Source organism: Polypterus senegalus, chromosome 13 (assembly GCF_016835505.1).
Source record: "Polypterus senegalus isolate Bchr_013 chromosome 13, ASM1683550v1, whole genome shotgun sequence".
NCBI classification, from domain to species: domain Eukaryota; kingdom Metazoa; phylum Chordata; class Cladistia; order Polypteriformes; family Polypteridae; genus Polypterus; species Polypterus senegalus.
In genome coordinates, this window is record NC_053166.1 from 33,730,219 (window position 1) to 33,747,619 (window position 17,401).

Consider the following 17,401-nt stretch of genomic DNA (forward strand, 5'->3'; position numbering starts at 1 on the left):
TATATATATATATATATATATATATATATATATATATATATATATATATATATATATATATATGTGTATATATATATATATATGTGTATATATATATATATATATATATATACAGCATGTATATATTTATATATATATATATATATATATATATAATATAATATAATATATAATATACATAGCATTTTTAATGTAGGTGGATCATTTTGACCTGGTCATTTTAGAAGTAGCTCTCAAGCCGAAAAAGTGTGGGCACCCCTGATTTAAAGAATAATTATTATTATTGTTATTAGTGTCCTGACTTTCAACAATTCCCTGCCCCTTTTTGCTTCATGTTTAATTAAAAATAATTAATTACAAAGGAATATATAGATAGATAGATAGATAGATCTTTATTTGTCCCTTCTGGAAATTTGGCTTTTTAAATAAATAAATAAATAAATACACACTGTAAATAGATACAAAAATAAATACTGTATGTACACACACATACTATGGTCTGAACACACACCAGAATGACTAAAACGAAAGAAGACTTCTGACTTGGCAGTTACAGTCACAGTGAGGGGTTGTGCAGGCTTGTTGCTGTTGGCATTAAGGAGCCCCCATAGCACCTCTTGACACACTTCTGCCAAGGCAAAACCACTGGTAACTGAGGCAAGGCACCTGTGATGCGGACCCTCATAGTGCAGCACTGGTGACATCACAGGTCACAACGTCTTGGGGTTTCACCCACAAACACAATAAATATGCCCTTGAAGTACATATGCATAATACGTAACAAATAAAGAATAGTTACAAACATTACATAAACACAAAAACACTTTGGGAGACTAAATTGGATTGAGCAGATTTGACAATGTTGTAGTAATTTATGATCTTATTGCATTTTACACTACCTAATAACATTAAAAGAAAGGCAGGGGCAGTGAGTGTGGCCAAGAACAGGGTCGGATACAGGCAGGGTCTTGTGGATCTCCGTTTAGGTATGCTAAAATCCAGAAAGCAGTATAAAAGTTTGTTCTTTTGCCTGTCATTTCATGCATTTTCCTGCTCTCTTCAAAAGTATAAATAAACCTACTGGGATGTTTAAAAATAATTCTGTTAGCTCTGTCATTTAGCCAGAAGTACAGTTATTCGCAGCTAGATGAGACACCCCCTCGACTCATTCACCAACTGTCCATAATCCACCTTAAAAGACACACGATGAGGCTTTTTACGCTGCCTTCATCGATTGCCGAGAGTGTGAAATGGAGACATTTCAATTGATTGCTTTTTGCGACAGGTGAATGAGCTGGATTTATTTTCATCTCTATATCAAGTGGGTAATGGAGCCAGCCAAAAAGCTCACCTTCAAATGGAGAGCAGGAAGGTCATCTTTTTTTTTTTTTTTTTTTTGTTGCAGTTATTAATCTCACTTCACTTTCTGCAACACACACACAAAAAAGTAGACAAAATGGACTGTAACTCGGAGATCTTCTGATTGTCTGGTCACACGGCTGCTCGGCATTAGGAAATCAAAGGCCTTTGTTTAGATCATTTGCCGTTCTGCTCAATTTAAATGTTACTACGTCAGTTAACCTGTACATTTTTTGTTCAGTGCTTTATCTGATTAGGGATAGATGTAAAAAAATAAATAAATAAAACCAGTATCTAAAATGTTGATTTGTAAACTAGAAAGTTGCTCCATGTAGATATGTTTTTAAAAGTACTTTTACCTTAGACTTTCTATATACAGTACATTTTAGTTATACAGAAGTCAGTCATTATCCAACCCGCTATATCCTAACACAGGGTCACAGGGTCTGCTGGAGCCAATCCCAGCCAGCACAGGGCGCAAGGCAGGAGCAAACCCTGGGCAGGCTGCCAGCCCACCGCAGGGCACACACACACCAAGCATACACTGGGGACAATTTAGGAGTGCCAATACACCTAACCTGCATGTCTTTGGACTGTGGGAGGAGGAAACCCACGCAGACACGGGGAGAACATGCAAACTCCACACAGGGAGGACCTGGGAAGCAAACCCAGGACTCCTTACTGCGAGGCAGCAGCGCTACCACTGCACCACCATGCTGCCCCATTATACAGAAGTGTTTGCATTAATAGAAAATGTCAGTTGTTAGGTATTCATTCATGTGGCATAATATATCCAGAAAGGAAAATAAAGCTTATATGGACAAATTATATACATGTGTAAAGCAAGCTTATGCTCAGAAATGTGCATGAGCCATTTCTTATGCGCAAGTCAAAATTTATAAAACCCTGTGAAAACTGGCTTAACTGTACAGCACAGTTCAACTGTATGTAAATCCTGTGCAGATTTTTATATTACTCCAACAGCTTAATCCAACTTATCTGCATTGACTGTGGCCTGTGAAGAATAGTCCTTATTTGAGACCTATATTAGTAACTGTCAGGGCTGCCACTCCACTCTTCTCAGTAATAACGCAAATTCACATTCACTGAAGTTTCATTTTCTGTGTTCTCCCTTGTTTTGGAGTAAACAAATCACATAGGAATATGACCAAATTTATATGGACATTAGGTCCTAAATATTTAAAAAAATGTTTTTAAAGCCATATATGGTTACTAGTGGGAGGGGAATGGCTGTGGCTAAAAGCATATGCTTGTTTTAAGTTGATTTGAGATTTACAAAGCAACTTAGAGTGGGACTTGCCATATGTATGGTTCAATTTCTTTTTGAATGTGGGCAAATATTTGTTTAATACGCAGCTGCCAGTCGTGAACTGGGCCCTTCGTCGCACAGCATTATGATTTTTTATAAGGGAAACAAAATTATAAAAGAAAACCCTTGGATATTGATTCGATAGGAACGGCCTACTCGGAATCACTGTCCGAATAGTAATTATGTGGTGCTGTAGGAGCATTTCTGCTTCTGTCCTTTCACAGTCCGTCTCGTTTTCACGACGCTGTCGTTTCCTCTCACGATGTCTTCTCAACCTTTCTCCAGTCTCGCAGGTTGCTTTGTGGCAATCCAAAGAGTAAGGCAATATACACAGAGCAATGGTTATAAAAGGGGGACTCTTTAAAGGCTCTTTAAAGCATTAATAGGGATCACTTCACTGACATGTGAGCAAGCCACGGTACAACTGTGAGACGGCAAGCACTCGCCGGCTACAACGTAACAATAATAATTTCCGGAACTTGCTGTTATGTTGTCATTCATTTTACCCACTGTCTTTCTTTCATTCATATGTTACGTAGGCACGTACCTTTTATCTTCGGCAATCTCATTCTCTAACCAGGCCTCAGGAGCTAACCAGCGTAACACTGTCCACCACCCCTTTCGTTATTCTGGCACATTGTTGACATCCGTGAGTAAGAACAACGTACTAAACTGGAAGGTGGTCTATGCATGCGTGGAATTTGCGGACAAACAAAGATCAAGATCCAAATGAAGATCTCTTTAGTTAATTTAAAGCACAACAATTTTTTTAGTTTGAATGTCTGTGTTTTGAGGTGTGACTGGAGTACTACAGTCTTCAGTAGTATAAGCCTGGAGGAGATTCTTAATGCAATGCCTATGTTTTAGCTGTCTCTCTACTGCCATCTAGTGCTTCTTCTTCTAATTCATTCACGGACAAACAAAGATCAAGATCCAAATGAAGATTATACAGTATATAGAGATAGAATCTGAGCAAGGTTTTACACATGAAGAGCCTGGAGATTAAGAATTATTCAAAGCAAAACAAAATGCATTTGTAATACAGAATAAGAGTCAAAACTTGAATATTTAAACTAGCACACTTCCAAATCTCCAAATTACCACCAAGAAATCAAAAGGAATAAGTTATTGCCAATGGCGTAACCAAAACTAAGAAACTTTTCCCTAACAAAAGAACAGCTACTGGCCATCTGTTTGAATTTATATAAAAGCTTGGACATCTTGTGTAGTGTGCCACCATCTTAAATAGTTTCTATTCAATGATGAGAGGAGCTGTGGTATTGTATAAGACGGGTATCGGCAAGAGTGAAAGGGAAGGTCTACAGGACGGTAGTGAGACCTGCTGTGTTATATGGGTTGGAGACGGTGGCACTGATCAGAAAGCAGGAGACAGAGCTGGAGGTAGCAGAGTTAAAGATGCTAAAATTTGCACTGGGTGTGACGAGGATGGGCAGGATTAGAAACGAGAACATTAGAGGGGTCAGCTCAAGTTGGATGGTTGGGAAACAAAGTCAGAGAAGTGAGATTGCATTGGTTTGGACGTGTGCAGAGGAGAGATGCTGGGTATATTGGGAGAAGGATGCTATAGATCTGCCAGGGAAGAAGAAAAGAAGAAGGCCTAAGCGAAGGTTTATGGATGTGGTGAGAGAGGACATGCAGGTGGTGGGTGTGACAGAACAAGATGTAGAGAACAGAAAGATATGGAAGAAGATGATCTGCTGTGGCGACCCCTAATGGGAGCAGCCGAAAGAAGAAGAAGAAGATGTCACAAAGTCTTGTCTAAACTTGTGACTAGCAAGGGGGGATGTTGCCAACGACATAATAGTGGTGTCCATCAGAAATTTCATCCAAAATTGCAGCAATCATGAGAAAATGGTGGTGCAATGATGTTATGTAGATGTCCCTAAAATGAAACCATAGTAAAAATAACTTCAAAAACAAATCACAACATGGATGTGCTTGAATGAACCAGCGAGGTTTTAATTGAATTGTAACAATCACTGCACCTGCTACTGAAATGCTTGCCCAGTTTTGCTCCTTTTTAATCATTCCTATATTAACAAAAGCCTGGCAGGTTGAATGTGTGCTTTCTCGTGGTATCAGTGCACATTTCTGTTCTTTTTTTGAGCTCACAGGGCAGCATTTACTCTGTTCACTTTCACGCAGTTGGCATTGCACTGCTGCCTTACAGCTCCACAGTCCTGGGTTCAGACCCCTGCAATTTGTGTAGCATTTGTGTGTTCTCCCCGTGTCAATTTGGGCATTATAGAGGTATTCTGATTTTCTTGTCATACCTCGAATTTTGCAAATGAGGTTGGTTTAGTCTTTGGAACCAGACCTAACACAACTGAAGCAACATGTATAATATTTGTTAAAGAAACATTAGAGGTAACATTTCAAAATGGATGTCTTAGCAATAATGTGAAATAAGTTCTATTGATTTAGTATTTGTGGTTTTTTTGATAAAATACTGCAGCTATATTCAGGTTATTGATATGTTTGGCATTTACAGTTAGATAGTAATGTAAGGTCACTTTAGTTATTCGTTAAGAAGTGCAGTCAGGCGGTGAATTCTGTTCAGCCTTGCCCGCAGTATGTAGATACTATTTTGGGTGTAGTGACTGCAGTGGCTCTTCATTATCAACAACAAAATGAAGTTGTTTAACTGGTTGCGTGTACTATTTAGCTCCAAAGTACTCTTACTTTCTAGGGTTTTCGTTTCACAAGTATAACTGCCAATTCTTTCAGCCTTCCATTTTCTCTGACTGCATCATCATCATAACTGTGAACAATAGAGACCACAGAGCCGATTGCAATGCATTGTTCTCTTTTACTCCTAGTCCAGTGAGGTAGGTCTGCGAATGTCAAAGTTTAATCTGGTCTAACAAAATGCTTTTTCCGATCCAGTGGCTCGTGTTTATTTTGAACACATGCAATGTCTTATGGGACACACTCTAGACCCACTAGAGTTAGTAGTATAGGGGAGAATAAAGACAAAACTGATGGCCATTATGAACAAGGCTGCACATCATCTCTCTGACACAATCAATCTATCTATCTATTGATCATATATTCTTCACACGTGACATAAATTTATATGTTTAACAGGAGTCTTTTTGGGAGATGTTTCAGTTATAGGCAGTTTATCCTCCATATCTACAGGGCTGTTATCATTGGGACTGTGCTGACAAGAGCAACATTTGCTGTTTGCTGTGAAGCATCACCCTTACTTTGAGTTCTGCCTATATGATCCTTCAACAACAATATTATCTTTGTTATACCTGATGACTAATGTGTTGTACCATGTTAGCCATTATGAATGTAGAGAAAAGCCAAGCAAAATGACACATTTTATTGGCTAACTAAAAAAATTACATTAATTCTAACACGGGATGGATGTGACCATTAATAAAAGAATATGGAAGCTGTGATACCTGATAAAATCACAGTCAGATAGAGACAGGGATTCAATGGCAAAGGCAAAAATGATAGGTGAGGAAGGACGTCCGTGTTTTGAACTAAGACATCCAGCAATGCTGTTTTAGTTGCTGTTATACTGTATATCTGAAGTAAGACATGAGATATTTAAGAAAGCAGTTTTATCTTTTAGCCAAAGCCAAACATACACAGCATGGCAAGTAGACTATCCAGTTAAACTCTTGTAAATTATTGATTGTAATACCAATGGATGTTAAGATATTGATGAGGTGAACATTAAATTAAATACGCAAAGAACACTGAAGAAGCAGTGTCTGTCTTTAATGCACCTTGACTGGTCCTACTTACTTATGTGTGCTGTGGCGTTGAGGGTGTGATATGGTGCCTCTGTCCATCTTTGTCATGCCTTTTGTACAGTAGAAAACATACGATTATTTCATTCCTTAATTAAAAACATTTCATAAACTCAAACACTGACATCTGGCACCTGGACAAGTAAGAACAAAATGAAACCATGGAGAGGGCAAGTGAAGTCATTTGTGCAGAGTGTAGTTTAAACTGACTGGCCATTAAAACAGATTGAAGAAGAAATAGTTTGACCTGAGTGAAGAGCACAAGTTGGAGGAAGCAGATGGCACAGGGGATGTTTTATTTTTAGAGCTGCCTGGCCAATGGAAGCTAAAATTGAACTGTTGAAGAGGAGAAAAAAATTGTGTTTAGTCACAATAAAACAAATGTAAAGTGCAATAGAGCAGAAAATTGCAGGGAGGCACTAAGGATACAAAGGAGTGAAAGAATAAAAGTCAAAAGGATAACAAAAAAGCCAGCTAGCAGTAGGAGATGAAGTCCTTCACCTGGGTTCATAAATGTACTGACTACCTTATTTTTCTGATGTTTAAATCAAAGACTAAAAGAGCAATCAAACTTCTCTCCACGGATGTTCGACTGGTTTCAAGTACATTCTCAGAGTTGTCCCTAAGCCACCCCTGTGTTGTCTTTGCTTTGTGCTTAGGGTCATTGTCCTGTTGGAAGGTAAATCGTCTGAAATCCAGAATGTTCTGTGGTAGGTTTTCATGAAGGATATACTGCATCTGTACTTTGCTCTGTTCAGCTTTCCCTTATACTGTAACTGTTAAGACACCACCACCACCATGCTTCACCTTTGGAATGGTGAGTGGTAGCTGGTTTACTCCAAACATGATGCTAATCTTGGTTTCATCAGAACAGATAATCTTGTTTCTCGCAGTTTGAGAGTCTTTCAGGTGCCTTCAACTTCAAGTGGGCTTTCATATGCCTTTTACTGAGGAGAGGCTTCTGATTGGAAACTTTGTCAAAAAGCCCAGCTCAGCGGAGTGTTGCAGTGATGGTTATTTTTCCAGATGTTTCTCCTATCGCCCATCACCACACAGGTTCTCTAGAGCTCAGCCAGAGTGACCATCAGCTTCTTGATCACTCAGGCCCTTCTTTCATGATTGCTCTCTTTTGGCCAGGTGGCTAGGAAGAGCTGTGGTTGTTACAAACATCTTCCATCCAAGAATTAAGAAGGCAGCTGCGCCCTTGGGAATTTTTAATGCTACAAGAAATTTTGTAGCCTTCCCCAGATGTGCCTAAACACAATCTTGTCTGCAAGCTCTGCATGCAACTCCTTTGACCTAATGGCTTGGTTTTTTGATCTATAGAAAGGTCTATGTCTTTTTTAATCATTTCCAAACAGTTGAATTGACCACAGGTGGACTACAAACAAGGTGTAGAAACATCTCAATGATGATCAATACAGCGAGAGGCACCTGCGAAAGATTTCAAGTGTCATAGTAAAGAGTCTGAATATTTGCGTCAATGAGATATTTCAGTTTTTGATTTTTAACAAATTAGCAAAACAAATTCTAAAATCCTGTTTTCGCTTTGTCATTCTGTGGTATTGAGTGATGCCTGATGTGAGGAAAAAAAATAGTTTAAATGATTTTAGCAGAAGGCTACAACATAAAATGTGAGGAAGGTTAAGGGGTCTGAATACTTTCTGAGATGATCTGCATAATCTTAGAAAAGTGCTAGCTTGGCTGCTGTCTAGCCTTGACAGCTTACTGGACCGCAGATCATTTCACTGGTCTTCTGTCTGTGCCTTTTACAGTACTTAATGCTTGTAATTTGCCCTACAGGTAAGAATGTAACAATCTGCAGAGAGTAGATGTCAGGTTCAGTATAGACCTTAAATTGTACTCCCTTAGAAATGTTTTCATCATTAATCTGGAGTCAAATATAAAAATATACACATGATGTGTCATTTCAAATCCCAGACAGAGTCACAAAAAAACAAATCCACCTGTTAGGCTTTATGCCCATCACATGCTGAAGGTCAATGTGCATTTGATGGGGACTGATTTGAAGGGAACACAGCAGAAAGATTTAACTGCAGCTTTCATGTTTTCCTTTTACGCTCTCTGATTTGAAGGTAAAGACTGGGAAGAAGACCAGTTACCCCATTACTGCCCCCACCCCCTGACACCACCTCTTCCATGAAAGAGGCTCGAACAGGAAACCAATATTTAGTTTGAATCCCACCACACTTAAAGGCTCGCCAGAGTGGCTGATGAAGTGACTTCTCATTATCAAAAATCCCAGGTACTCCACAGGGATTCCTCGGGATCCCCAATCCTTTTTTGTTTGCCTCTCTTATTGTTTTGCAGCCATAAGGAGCCTTTCCCAGTGCACATTACCATCTACCATCAATCTATCAATTCAATAATTTTCTGAATTCCTTTGTGACAGTTAGGGGTGTTGTTGCTCCTCCAAACCCGCAGACAACACGTCCAGACACCAGGTAAAAGTCCCAAAAATAATTTTAATTACTTCAATTATGTGCACAAAGCACCTCCACCTCCAAAATACACAATAATTCAATAAATCACAATAATAATCCTCCTCTCCACCCAGCAGCTCCGTCACACTCCCTCCCAACTCCGGCTCTCTCTGCTGGGTTTCCTACAGTCCTTTAAATAGTCCTTGACTCGGAAGTGCTTCTGTCCTTCAGTCCATGTGACCCCACAGCACTTCCGGATCAGCTGAAAACTCTTCTTTTTCTACAACCCTACGGGGAAAATAGAAATCCCTGTGTCTCCCTGCAGCGTCCTCCGATGGCACCCATGGCACCCAGCAGGGCTGTGGAGTCGCACTCCATCTCCTATGATGCCCTGTGGGAATCCTCCATACTGCAGGGAGGACTCCATCTAGCGGCCTGGATGTATGGACCGGGATAAACTGTCGGCCATCTCTCACAGTTCTACCCCCACGCCCCCCTCAGCAAAGCACCGTGGGCTGTAGCGTCCAGCCCCGCGAGGGTCGTCTTCCTCCAGGAGGAGCCTCTGGCTGTGGCTGGTCCTTGGCTTTGTCCTGAAAAATAATCACAGGAGAACCGACACACTATATAAGTACTTTACTTTCTCCCTGGTTCTCCATGGACAATTTCACCACATATGGCATTCATATCACAGCCGCCTTTCCCAAGCTGCCGTCCATCTCTCACACCTTTAATGCTATTCCAGGGGTATCAGGTGCAAGACAGAAGCTATCTCTGGGTGGGCCTCAAATCTGACACACACACACGATCATTTATATTCTGCCAATCAGCTTAACCCACAAGGCTTTAAGATGTGGGAAAAACTGGAGGGCCTGAAAAAAAAAACAGCATGGCCATGGAGAGGCTGTGCCAGTTTCACATCAAGAGTAACCTAGATAGAAGATGAACCTGAGTCGTGTTAAGCTCAGTAGGAGCTCAGGGTCGCTGCCTGAATGGGTGTGCAAAGCAATAGATGAGCGTCCATTCCAGGGTTGCTTTCTACTTTGTGTCTGATGTTAAACGGGAGGGCTCTACCTCCTCACAATCCCATAATGGAAGATGGATGAACAGTCATCCCAAATAAACATTGTAAGCAAAGCTCATGATCTGCTGGAGCCAAAGTACCAAACAAATGTCATTCCACCCCCACCGCACCACCCTACATAACAGTGGCACCTTCAAACATTTATCAGGGAGACAAAACAGCTACAATATCAGCAATAAATGACAGCAAAAAGATTACAGCAATATAAATAATAGCACATTGCTTTTGGGTCACAATTTAACAAATAAAGTTAGGAGAATTGATGGGGCTCACACCTCCTGAAGGTTTGGGGATTGTGAGGCAGCAGGGAAACTTCAGTGTGGCTTCTGACACCAACTGTTTAGCAGAACTCCGGTTTACATTTGTATTAATTCTTTTTAACCTTTTAACAACTTCTTTATGTTTACTGTACATTTACATGTATTCATTTAACAAACAATTTTATCAAAAGAGGTCAGCATTATTGAGTAAACATCAGTCTCGGGACTGTTTGGGAACAGAACAAGGCTGTAAAATTGATCATCGCAAGTGAAGGGCGCAGAAGAAAATACAACAGAGTTACACTTCCTAGGTTACAAGAACATAACAAAGCCATTATCAGTTAGTCAGAAACAAGTGAGGCTCCAAACACTTCTTAAATTTAGTGATGAAGTCAGCAGACCACCAGCTAGTAGCTACACATGAAGTCTGGTTTGAGATTTGATGCCACAAGCCATTAATTAAACTGTTATTGTGTTTACATGCATTCATTAAGTTGCAATCCCCCCAAATGTCCCGGAGTAGTATCTTCTAACTTAGTCGAGCCAGGAAGATGACCCCCTAACCTAATATATTAGATCAATACAACCTTGTTTTGTTGTTGCAAAATGAGTAACTGGAGGACAATGCGACCCTCGGAGAGGAACTCAAATTTAGAGAACATAGAGTTGCTCTGCCAAAATCTCAGTTGCTTTCAGAAGCCTCACTTGCATTAACATTCTTTACTTTTTATTAAATACTAATTCTGTCCTTTGACATGGAGATTCAATGAGCTTTTACTTTAACCATGAACACTTCTGTGAGTGAAGATCATGAATCATTCTCTAAAAAGTTTATTGACACACCCAGCGCTTTCTATATTAATGACGGCTGTCTTGATTGTCTTGTGCCACAAGGCTTCAGCCTGTTCAATATTCTTTTCACCTCAAGATAGATAGATAGATAGATGGATACTTTATTAATCCTAAGGGGAAATTCACATAATCCGGCAGCAGTATACTGATACAAAAAAAAACAAAAAAAAAAACCAATATTAAATTAAATAGTAATAAAAATGAAAAATGAAAAAGAATAAAAATAAAAAAGCAGACAATAACTTTAATTAATGTTAGCATTTACTCCCCCTGGGTGGAACTGAAGAGTCACATAGTGTGGGGGAGGAACGATCTCCTCAGTCTGTCAGTGGAGCAGGACAGTGACAAAAGTCTGTCACTGAAGCTACTCCTCTGTCTGGAGATGACACTGTTCAGTGGATGCAGTGGATTCTTCATGATTGACAGGAGTTTGCTTAGTGCCCGTCGCTCTGCCACAGATGTTAAACTGTCCAACTTTAATCCTACAATGGAGCCTGCCTTCTTAACAAGTTTGTCCAGGCGTGAGGCGTCTTTCATCTTTATGCTGCCACCCCAGCACACCACCGAGTAGAAGATAGAACATCTGCAGCATCTTATTGCAGATGTTGAAAGGATGCCAACCTTCTCAGAAAGTATAGCCGGCTCTGACCTTTCTTATATAGAGCATCAGTATTGGCAGTCCAGTCCAATTTATCATCCAGCTGCACTTCCAGGTATTTAAAGGTCTGCACCTTCTGCACACAGTCACCTCTGATGATCACAGGGTCCATGAGGGGCCTGGGCCTCCTAAAATCCACCACCAGCTCCTTGGTCTTGCTGGTGTTAAGATGTAAGTGGTTTGAGTCACACCATTTAACAAAGTCTTTGATTAACTTTCTGTACTCCTCCTCCTGCCCACTCCTGATGCAGCCCACAATAGCAGTGTCATCAGCGAACTTTTGCACGTGACAGGACTCTGAGTCATATTGGAAGTCTGATGTATATAGACTGAACAGGACCGGAGAAAGTACAGTCCCCTGCGGCGCCCCTGTATTGCTGCACACGATGTCAGACCTGCAGTTCCCAAGACGCACATATTGAGGTCTGTCTGTAAGATAGTCCACGATCCATGCCACCAGGTATGAATCTACTCCCATCTCAGTCATCTTGTCTCTAAGGAGCAGAGGTTGGATGGTGTTGAAGGCGCTAGAGAAGTCCAAAAACATAATTCGTACAGCACCACTGCCTCTGTCCAAGTGGGAGAGGGATCAAGCTCCGAACCTTTAATATATTTCTGTCTGCATTGTTAGATCCTAATCAGCTCACTGTCCTTATCTGATCCTTGTGATTTTTATTGCTGGTCTTCAGGAAATGTGAAGCATTCTGGTTTTCTTTCGGACGTCACCTTTCAATTAACTTGACTTACTCTACTGTTTGTTCAGCTGGAGGTGCTTAACGTTGTTTCAGGATCTTTTGCAGCTGATGTTTGTTTTGCAAAAAGGAGCACTGTTTGAATTTCCATTACTAAGAAATATGTTGTTGCCTCCTGACAGGCTCTGTTGGGTCTAGTATACCAAATGCTCTCAAGGCAGTGTGGCTTAGCGACTAAGATACTGGACAAGGAAACTGGAAGTTTTGGCAGTTCAGTCGTCCACAGGCTCATTTCAATGACATGTGCTCTCTTTGAAGAAATAGGAAGACAGTTAACTCGAAATTAGATAAATCGTCGGCTAAATTACCCGTCTGTTCATTCACTTTCCAAATTTGTGTTTTCCATTATAAGATTGTCTGGAAACAGAGACTATCCTGATAACATCAGCCTCAAGACATGAAATCAATCCACTGTAGGCCATACTCACACTGGGCCAAATAAGGTCACTAGTCAACTTACAAGGCCATGTTTAGGATGTCAGGAAAAACTCACACAGGCAAGTGAGCACATACAAACTCCACAGGGACAGTAATACTTTTTTGATATACATATTAATTCCCAAGGGGAACTTGTCTTTTCACTTGACCTTTGAGGGTCAGAACAATTTTCAGGTTAAATGCTTTGCTCAAGGGCTCAACAAAGTAGAATCCCTTCTGCCAGTAACGAGCTTTGAACTAGCAATGTTCCAGATAACAGTGAAGATTGTTAACCTATACATCTTATATGTGTGTATTTATATATATATATATATATATATATATTGTGGGAAGCAGCCCAGACACAGACAGGCAGACATTGTTTTAAGCATCACAACACGTTTATTTACACGACTATTTACAAAGTGCACGCACAACCCACTTCACCCCAAAGTCCAGGCCTCTTTACACAATGCCTCCCTTTGCCGCCTCTACTGCTCTTCTCCTTGACTTCGCCCTCTGCACTCCCAACTCCAGCCATCGAATGGAGGGAGGCGGCCCCTTTTATCCTCACACAGACGTGCTCCAGGTGCCTCCCGATAACTTTCCGCCAGCCCTCCCAGGTGTGGCGGAAGTGCCAGCTGTGCACCCGGAAGCACTCTGGGTGTCCCTGGTCTTCTTCCCCCCAGCACTTCCGCCACACACTCCTCAGGCATCCGAGCGCCCTCTGGCAGTGACCACGGGCCCCTATAAGGTTGAAGTTCTAAGCTCTGGTCCCGTGGTCCCTAAAGCCACCAGGGCAGTCGCCCCCTCGTGGTCTGGAGGAGGCATAGGCCCTCCTCCGGTCCTTCCAGGCAACCCGGCTGGGTGCCACCCTCAGCCGCTTGCCATATATATATATATATATATATATATATATATACAGTGGTGTGAAAAACTATTTGCCCCTTCCTGATTTCTTATTCTTTTGCATGTTTGCCACACAAAATGTTTCTGATAATCGAACACATTTAACCATTAGTCAAATATAACACAAGTAAATACAAAATGCAGTTTTTAAATGATGGTTTTTATTATTTAGGGAGAAAAAAAAATCCAAACCTACATGTCCCTGTGTGAAAAAGTAATTGTCACTTTGTTAAAAAATAGCCTAACTGTGGTGTATCACACCTGAGTTCAATTTCCGTAGCCACCCCAGGCCTGATTACTGCCACACCTGTTTCAATCAAGAAATCACTTAAATAGGAGCTGCCTGACACAGAGAAGTAGACCAAAAGCACCTCAAAAGCTAGACATCATGCCAAGATCCAAAGAAATTCAGGAACAAATGAGAACAGAAGTAATTGAGATCTATCAGTCTGGTGGTAAAGGTTATAAAGCCATTTCTAAAGCTTTGGGACTCCAGCGAACCACAGTGAGAGCCATTATCCACAAATGGCAAAAACATGGAACAGTGGTGAACCTTCCTAGGAGTGGCCGGCCGACCAAAATTACCCCAAGAGCGCAGAGACGACTCATCCGAGAGGTCACGAAAGACCCCAGGACAACATCTGAAGAACTGCAGGCCTCACTTGCCTCAATTAAGGTCAGTGTTCACAACTCCACCATAAGAAAGAGACGGGGCAAAAACGGCCTGCATGGCAGATTTCCAAGACGCAAACCACTGTTAAGCAAAAAGAACATCAGGGCTTGTCTCAATTTTGCTAAGAAACATCTCAATGATTGCCAAGACTTTTGGGAAAATACCTTGTGGACTGATGAGACAAAAGTTAAACTTTTTGGAAGGCAAATTTCCCGTTACATCTGGCATAAAAGGAACACAGCATTTCAGAAAAGAACATCATACCAACAGTAAAATATGGTGGTGGTAGTGTGATGGTCTGGGGTTGTTTTGCTGCTTCAGGACCTGGAAGACTTGTTGTGATAGATGGAACCATGAATTCTACTGTCTACCAAAAAATCCTGAAGGAGAATGTCCGGCCATCTGTTCGTCAACTCAAGCTGAAGCGTTCTTGGGTGCTGCAACAGGACAATGACCCAAAACACACCAGCAAATCCACCTCTGAATGGCTGAAGAAAAACAAAATGAAGACTTTGGAGTGGCCTAGTCAAAGTCCTGACCTGAATCCAATTGAGATGCTATGGCATGACCTTAAAAAGGCGGTTCATGCTAGAAAACCCTCAAATAAAGCTGAATTACAACAATTCTGCAAAGATGAGTGGGCAAAAATTCCTCCAGAGCTGTAAAGACTCATTGCAAGTTATCACCCTCACGCTTGATTGCAGTTGTTGCTGCTAAGGGTGGCCCAACCAGTTATTAGGTTCAGGGGGCAATTACTTTTTCACACAGGGCCATGTAGGTTTGGATTTTTTTTTCTCCCTAAATAATAAAAACCATCATTTAAAACTGCATTTTGTGTTTACTTGTGTTATATTTGACTAATGGTTAAATGTGTTTGATGATCAGAAACATTTTGTGTGACAAACATGCAAAAGAATAAGAAATCAGGAAGGGGGCAAATAGTTTTTCACACCACTGTATATATATATATGCCCCACACTAATCTACTGTACACTCCATGGGTGACAGCAGGGCCTTCAGCTGTATAGCGCCCAGACTCTGGAATGACCTACCGAAATTAATCAGGTCAGCTGACTCCATGAATTCTTTTAAAAAACAACTCAAAACTCGTCTGTTCAGGAAGGCTTTTAGCTCTACTTGACTTCACTATCCTTCTCTCAGTTTACCTCGCTGTCAAGATGCTCATGTAACCTGTATGTGTGTGCTAGACCATCAGTTATGTTGTCTGTTAGGCTTCTCTCTGAATTTACTGTCTTAATCTTCTTTATTTATTTATTTGGTTTGTACAATGCTATATACTGTATACCCTACCGTTCTTTCTTATATTCTGTAAGTGCCTTGAGCATGGGGAAGGCGCTATATAAATAAAATGTATTATTATTATTATTTATTATTGTATACTGTGAGAAACACAATTCTCTGGTCTGATGAAGCCAAGATTAGTTTTATGTGTGGAGGAAACCAGGCACCGCTCTTTATTTGTGCAATATCATTCCAGCAGTGAAACATGGTGGTGGCAGAATCGTGCTGCGGGGTTAAAGACTAGGAGACTAGTCAAGGTTGAGGGAAAGCTGAATAGAGCAAAGTACGTAGACATCCTTCATAATAACCTGCTCCTGAGCAGTCCATACATCAGACTGGGCCGAAGGTTCACCTTTCAACAGGACAATGACACAAAGCACAAAGCAATGGCTACATAGGAGTGGCTTAGGGACAACTGGGTAATGGTATTTAGGAATGTCCTTGAATGGCCCAGCCTGATCCTGGACCTGAAACAGTTGAACATCTCTGGAGAGACCTAAAACCCCTGTTGACTGTCAGTCTCCATCCAACCTGAGAAAGCTTGACAGGATCTGCTGAGAAGAATGACAGAAAATCCCCAAATCCAGGTGTGTCATGCTTGTTGCATGAAACTCAAGCAGACTCCAAGCTGGAATCACTGCCAAAGAGGCTTCAACAAAGTACTGAGTAAAAAGACAGAATATGGGATATTTCAGTTTGTTGTTTTTAATACATATTCAACAATTTCAAAAATCTTGTTTTCACTTTGTCATTCTGAGGTATTGAGCATTGCTTGATGTGGGGAAAAATGAATTTAAATGGTTTTAGCACAAGGCTCCAACATAACAAAAAGTGAAAAAAGAGAAGGAGTCTGAATACTTCCTGAAGGCACTGTGTATACGAGTAGGACATCAGACACAACCCAATAATTGCATTTTACTAGCTGAGCAGATAGCATATTCTACACAACGATAATTTGTGCTGTGATTAGTGTGCCTCACATGAAGAACTGGCACTTGGGGAAAATACAACAGCCTAATCCTTCTTTGCTATCAAAAAATTTGTGTTCAGTAAAACACAAGTACAGTGGAACTTCAAGAAAACACAAATTGGGAAATAATGGCAGTATCATTTGTCTGCCTTCCTTTCCCACAAACAATTATAAAATCACAGCCATTAGTTCACTTGAACTGAGTCTGTCCTTGCTAAAGCCAAATGAATGCTGCAGCACTGGATTTTGCAGTTGCTCAGAAGCTGCAGTCTAAACTTTGATGTAGAGCTACAGACAATGACATTTTAGCCATCAGCATTATCTCTGTTTAATATCCTAACCAATCTGTTTAAGGCAACACATATCAAAAGTTTAAACTACAGTAGAAAATATGACAGAAAAAATATTAGTAAATCAAGTGCTCTGCCTTACCTTTCTTATATAGCTCCTGTTATGATACGTGACCAGCCCAGCCCATCACTGATGTGGACCCCCAACTAGCAGTTCATCACCTCACATTCAATGCATGAACAATGACCGGGCGTAGAGGCCCTTTGTGTGTCAGTTCCTTGGTTTTGCTGATGTTGAGTTGCAGCCAGTTCT

General features: G+C 40.8%; 1 long non-coding RNA gene across 1 annotated transcript in view; it reads left to right on the forward strand.

Moving 5' to 3' along the window:
• LOC120543404 overlaps positions 1 to 17,401 on the forward strand; it is a 120,698-nt gene that overhangs the window by 42,792 nt on the left and 60,505 nt on the right. The window lies entirely within an intron of this gene.